The sequence below is a fragment of the Alligator sinensis genome, unplaced genomic scaffold, assembly GCF_000455745.1.
Source record: "Alligator sinensis unplaced genomic scaffold, ASM45574v1 scaffold455_1, whole genome shotgun sequence".
NCBI classification, from domain to species: Eukaryota; Metazoa; Chordata; order Crocodylia; family Alligatoridae; genus Alligator; species Alligator sinensis.
Genome location: NW_005842142.1, coordinates 151,346 through 157,850, shown reverse-complemented (window position 1 = coordinate 157,850; position 6,505 = coordinate 151,346). Strand labels below are relative to the sequence as shown.

Below are 6,505 nucleotides of genomic sequence, written 5' to 3'. Positions count from 1 at the left end.
CTGTTTGACCCTCTCCTAATGCATGAGAAATCCACTTCAGTAATTAAACAGCACTTTTTCTTTAGCTATCTAGTTATTTATAAATATCTTTCAATTGCCTTATTATCTAAGAGCCGAAGAACATGCTTTTTACTCAAAATATCCTGGGCTAAGGCCAGACATTACACATAAAACAGTTTAAGTGATCAGAAACTGGTTTAAACCAGTAACAGAAAAGAGCAAATAAACCAGTTTGAAAATGGCTGGAACTGGTTTGAAATAAACCTGGTTGAATGTAGTATCAGACTTAATTGATTTGGGTCAAACTGGTTTATGCAATGTCTGTCCAGACCCTTTGCTGGTTTAAGATAAACCCTTGCTGGTTTAAGATAAACCAGACTCCCCCAGCATCCCAGCATGCTCTCTGGGCTGGGTTGGGGGCGGGCTTTCTGCTTCACAGCAGAGCTGGCCCCTCCCCTCTGTTCCCAGTCTGGAGCTCTGGAAGAGACTGCAGGCATCTGAATGGCTTCTTCCTGCTAAGCAGGGATTATTTCCCCCACCCCTCTGCTTTACGCAGATACCTCTCAGCATTAGCTACCAGATGCTGTGGGAGATGACAGTCTGTGTTGTGGGAGATGACAGACAGACAGACTTTTTGGAGCTAATCAACAGGTAGCTGGTAATGTTCTTCCCTGGAAAAGCTGTTAAGAAGAGCTTGAACTAATGGAGAGAGGCTTTGTTTTCTTAATGGGTGATAAACACCAAGTTAGGGGTGATAAACATTCCCTGCTGGGCTGCTGAGGAAGGGAGTGGGAGGGCAAAACATCAGAGCATTCTGTTGGGGCCTGGCCAGGCCCCCCCCTCAGCTCAGTTCTGTGGAATGGAAGTGAGGGCTGCTCTAGCCCCTGCTGGTTTTTAGCCTGAGCCACTGCAGGCATGTGCCTGATTTTTTTCAGTCCAGTGGGGATATCTGTTCAGTTACAAACCAGTTCAGCCTAGCCAGGTTAGACTAACCTGCAAAGATTGAATCAATTCAGGCTCAGGCTTTAATTTCTATCCCTAGCCCTGGTGCCCCACCATATACAGAAAACAAGTTTTGGACTCCAGCTAAAATTCAAGACCACAGTCATGCTTCAAATGATAATTTGAATAATTTTGTCCAGGAGGTTCTTCACTTCAAAGGCAGTCACCCAAAGCATAAAGGGCAAGTGCTGTACCAGGTGTTATGCACAAAACAGAAGCAGCATGTTCCCTGCTCCAAGAACCAAGTTCTCCCTTGCAGCTTTGTGAGTTCAGAGCATCACAACAAGGCAAGAGAGGGCACCACCATTTACCTTCTGCACCATTATCCCTCTCCTAATTGACAGAGAGGTACCATGCAAGAAATCACTGATCCTTGTCAGAAATAGCTGGAATGAAAACCCTGCCCATGCTTTGCAAACAGCTAAGCATCTCCATGAGGTGTTAAAATCCACATAGTAGTATCATTCTCATGACAGCCCATCCTCTAAATGATCTGAATGTTGGATTGACCTACCACAGTACCTATCCCATTCTGAAAAAGCCAAAAGAGTTCCAAATCATGGGACTCTGACCTATCAAATACAAATCATGAGGCTTTTCAGGTCTCACAAAAGTATTAACCATTAGCAAAAGTATTAATCAAAAGCATTAATCATTAGCATTAATCACACAAGTATTAATCATTAGCATTAATCATTATTCCTTTTTACCTCTAGACTAATACGGCTACAACCTGGACCCCTGACACAAAAGATATCGAATTTTAGCCAATTTTAAAATGAAATCTTCATAATTTTATAAGGAGAAAACAAGTTTGACCACCTGAAATCTGAGACCCTGATCCTGCCTTTGTTTGAGGTCATTTGCATCATCACAGAACCTCATCACAGAGCTCAGAGACAGACACCTTACCACATAAGAAATGCCTGCTCAGAAGAGCATTCCATCTTTTTACTCCTCTGTGATATATGAAACATCAAAACTAGAAGGAAATATGACTACATCCTGCTTATTACCAAATAACTTTGAGGTAAACAGACTATTCCAACTTTTCTGAGCCTAATCTGCACATAAAATGAATTGTTCCAAACAGGAGATTTTACCACACCTTCAACTCTCCTATGAATTATGAACTTTCGTTTCTACCCATGAGAACTTTTACAATCTTTTCTCTTATGTCTGAAGAAGGGTGTTTGTGCCCAAAAGCTTGCAATTAAAGACTTTTTTTTGCAAAAATCTAGTTGGTCTAATAAAAGATATCACCTTTACCACAAAATCTGATTCCTTTTGATCATTAGCTGGTATTTATATGTAAAAGGCATTTACCTAGAACCCCTGCCCCCCCAGTTAAATGTATCCGAATTAAAATCATGTTTATTCTTTTCACACTATATATCTGTGTTAGAATTAAAAGTTACATTTCCATTTATCAGTATGGACCAGAAATTTATTCGCACAATATTAGCACTGAATCAATTTCTCCATAGGCTTTACAGATCATCCAGTATCAGTGTAAGTAATGCAAAGATTCTAGCTCATTTGGCACAGTCATTTGTACATATTTAAATATTAAACATTTAACACATCAGAATTTTTAGAAAAGATAAGACTGCAAATTGATTCAATAATATTCTATTAATAACTAGTTCTTGAAATTAAACCTGTAAGTGAAAAGCAAAATAGCTGAACATAAAACAAAAAACACATATAGTTGGAGATAATTTCACTTTTTAATCCTTTCCTTGCTGATGTTGGTAATCAATAACTGTTTCCAGAAAGATTATTTTAGCTTGCATGATCAAGAAATTCTGCATATCAAGAGTCCTTTACACATTGGTTTTTCAGCCGGAATTAGATAAAGTGTTTAAAACATTCTGCAGCTTGTTCATTCACTAAATCCTACTGAGTGTTTACATTTAACTGATCAAGTTTCTGTCTTGAGTTTACATTTCACAGGTGTCTTTAGGCTGAACCCATGATCTTTCTGGCTTCAAATATCCATGCTTGGACATTAATTACCCAAACCCTACCCCTTTTCTACCTAAACTAACCCTTTTATCCTAGCCTTATAGATTTGAGGCTGTTTCATGTCATTTTATCACAGGTGGGTCAAATGAGTGAATTGTCCCTGGTTTGTAATTGTTTACCCATTCCAACGTGTTGATTAATATGAGCCCCAAAAGGGTTGCAGCCAGGAGCAAGGAGATTTTATTCCTTACCAAAAGGAGCTAAAAACAGTACCTTTGTTTTGTCCCTCAAATCACAGAGATGAAGCAGAGTTTATGTTTGCTCAAAGGGTTGCCTACCTCTTACCAGATCTACTTTTACCCAAGAAAAGCCTTTAAAAATGCTCAGTTACATTGTGATATCAAAGCATGCACTCCTAAAGTACACTTCCCTGACCAATTTGATTATCTACTAAAATAAATGCTTCTGCATTTTTGCAGATTTGAAATGCTGGAAACTGTAGTTGTAATAATGAGGTCTTGTTTTAACAGTTAAAGGAGAGACATCTGGCAATAATCTACAAATAAATACAGTGTCTCAATTCTTGGTTTCTCCTCCAGAACACTACCTAGGACATTTTTGCAGCATGATTCATATAATCAGCATAATACATTACACAGCCTTTCAAATAATTCAGAATTCTCATTTCATTCAATAAAGAGTTCATGTTAGAAAAGGAAAAGAGAACATGCCATGCCAGAAAGCCTGCTTTATTGATTCAGTTCTGCTGCCAGGAGGAACAATGTGGTGAAGCAGGCTCTTAGCATTTCAAAAGCAGTTTTACAGTCAGTGGAAAGAGACCGGGTGGGGGGAAAAGCCAAACCATATTTACCTAAGCCCAAGGTTCCACAGGTGAGGTAGGAGATAAATTACGGAATCCTTTCCCCTTATTCCCAAAGTTTTAGATTAGAATGAATTCTGTTGTAATCCTTTAGATCTACCAGGTAAAATGCCCTCCATATCTCTGCCGTATTTTCTTTTGCGGTGAAACTCTAACATTTGCATAAAACCTACTTCCAGCCTATAGGAGTTTTTGAACAGCTACATGTTAAATTAGTTGTCTTGACATGCTCTATCAAGCATGACATCATACATCTCCATGGTTCCCTCACCCCCACCTGCCTACATGCCAAGATTACCTGTCATATTCAGACCTAACAATTCGCTCCAACCGTTCAGAAAAAAAGACAAACACCATTTTCCATGCTCTTTGTAGAACACACATTGCAATTCATAATTAATAAAAGTTTAACTCCATCTGTAAATAAATTGAATTTTTTGGTTTTTCACCTCCCAGAAAGCAGATTGAAATGCTAGGCTTTGTTATCGGCCCTTCCCTGCTTAACAATGTATTTTGAATAGTTAAATAAAAAGCCTACAGTGCCAAATGTGTCTCAGATCATACTCTAAAGTCACACTGAAAACTGCTTTTGAAAAGCTTCTCTCTCTTTTTTTTAAAACTTTTTACTGGTGCAACTTGTAAAACAGGTTCACTTTGCAGGGATTCCCCTTCCAGCCTCCCCCTCTTTCTGGAAGAAGCTGAGCATTTTTAACCTTTTAACTGCAAAACCTTTTTTAACTTCAGAGCCATTTATAAACTTGTTCCTGTCCTCCTACCTCTTCCTGACCAGTCACTCCCTCCAAAGCTGGTAGCAATGTAGTGCAGTGGACTCACCTGTAGAACAGTCCAGTCAAAACATTTGACAGCATCATCCAGGAAGTTAAAAATGTCACTGTAGAGTCCAAGAACCTCTTTCTTTCTCTTTTTCACCCACTTTTCTTTTTCTTTCTAACCTTCTTGTGGACCTTTTTAGTCCCATGGTCTTAATGCAAGCATGATACAGACAGGTATTACAGAAGCTTCCAGTGTATGTCTCTACTCCCATCAATTCTGAGCCGCAAAACCCTTGCTACTGTGCTTTTCAGGAGAGGTTGGGGTCACCCATGCCAGCTTGAATGGTAGTTTTTGCAACATTAACATAGGGCAATTAAAATAAGACTCCTGAGGGTGTGAATTAGCAGTACACTAGCTACTGTGTACTAACTCTGGTATAGGCACTTTTAGGACACACTAAGAGTGGCTCTGGGCAGCTTGTAATCCACACAGGTTAAAAAGCATCCTGAAAATTCATATCCTTGTTAGATCTAGGATTCTGAAAATGGGAGTGCAGAAGGCATGGTATATTATCCCACATAACACAACACATTTTTTTCTTCAGGAAAAATATTGAGTTTAATATTTGTTTTTGATTTGATCTGACATTTTTTAATTAATTAAAAACAGTCTGAGGGTCTGTGAAATAGGAGCTACATTACCAGAAGCAGCTAACAGACAGAACTGCAGGGGAAAGGCTAGCTTCACTGGTGAAACATCCAAGCCATTAAAAATGAGAGAGGGTCATTAACACCTGTAGAATAAAATGTTTACAAGAAATCAGGTAGATTTTAATGAGCCATGAATTCAATTGATGCTCTCACTGCTGCTGCCTGAATAGAAATACTCCTGCCATTGCCAGGGAATTGGTTTTAAAAGTTTATTGGTTCAATCTACACAGTTTAGACTAACCTGCGAAGATTGAATCTATTCAGCCTTGGGCTTTTTGACCATCTGTACCTCGCCATGAATGTGTGGAGCAGGAATCATAGGGGGGAGTGCAACTACACCAGTACACCCCCAATCTTGAATCCACCCCTGTCCTTGTTTACGCCATACTAATTTTACTATGCAAACAAAACCTCACCATTATTTGCAGAGTGGTAGTGCCCAGAGGCACTTGTGGAAGGCACTGTACAAGTAAATAAAGGCTGTCCATGTCTCAGTAAGCTTTCAGTTCCAACACAACAGACTATAACTTCTGGGGTTATCATATTTCCAGTTTCAAAAAAGAAGACACCGGGGGTGGGGGTAGAGGGGCTATAATATGCCTGTGCCCTGCTCCTGCCCCTCGCTTCCAAACCACAACCACCCCAGCCCTGCTGCTGCCCCTCACTCTGGACCCGCAGCCCCCTGCCCCCCAGCCCTGCCAGGACCCCTCACTCCTGACCTGCAGCTGCAGCTCCCTGCTGCCCCTGAAGAACCCTCCCACCCCGTTCCCCCATCTCCCCACTCTGCTGCAGCCCCAGTGCAGGCAGGAGCAGTGCATACACTTACCAGAATGCAACTGCCAGGGCCTGCACGCATAGCATGTGATACCCCAGCCTCCAATCACCTTCCCACACTACCTCCAGCCCCAAGCATTCTTTGCTGGGCCATCCAGGAACTGCAGGGAAGTGAAGCCACGGCAAAACCCTGGACATTTGCTGATATTTTAAAAAAACGCCTGGACAGAAATGGAAGTACTCAAAAAGAGGACACGTTTGGGAAAACCTGGACGTATGGTAACCCTAATTTAACTGCAGCTAACAAACATCGGTAGTGGATGGGGAGGAACACATAGTCACATAGGCTAGCTATCTGTCTACCAGGGAGCTTTCAACTCATAGCAAAAGTTTAGGT

The 6,505-nt window shown here is 40.8% G+C and overlaps 1 protein-coding gene across 20 annotated transcripts in view; it reads right to left on the bottom strand.

Moving 5' to 3' along the window:
- Positions 1-6,505, bottom strand: part of KIAA1217 (KIAA1217 ortholog) — a 403,141-nt gene that overhangs the window by 273,505 nt on the left and 123,131 nt on the right. Inside the window, exon 1 of one of the 20 annotated variants that reach the window (XM_006025351.2) lies at positions 3,842-3,990. The exons of the other annotated variants lie outside the window; for them this stretch is intronic. The gene's annotated coding sequence lies outside the window, so the exon portion shown is untranslated. Of the gene's footprint in view, positions 1-3,841; positions 3,991-6,505 lie in introns of those variants that run through there. 20 annotated transcript variants of the gene reach the window in all.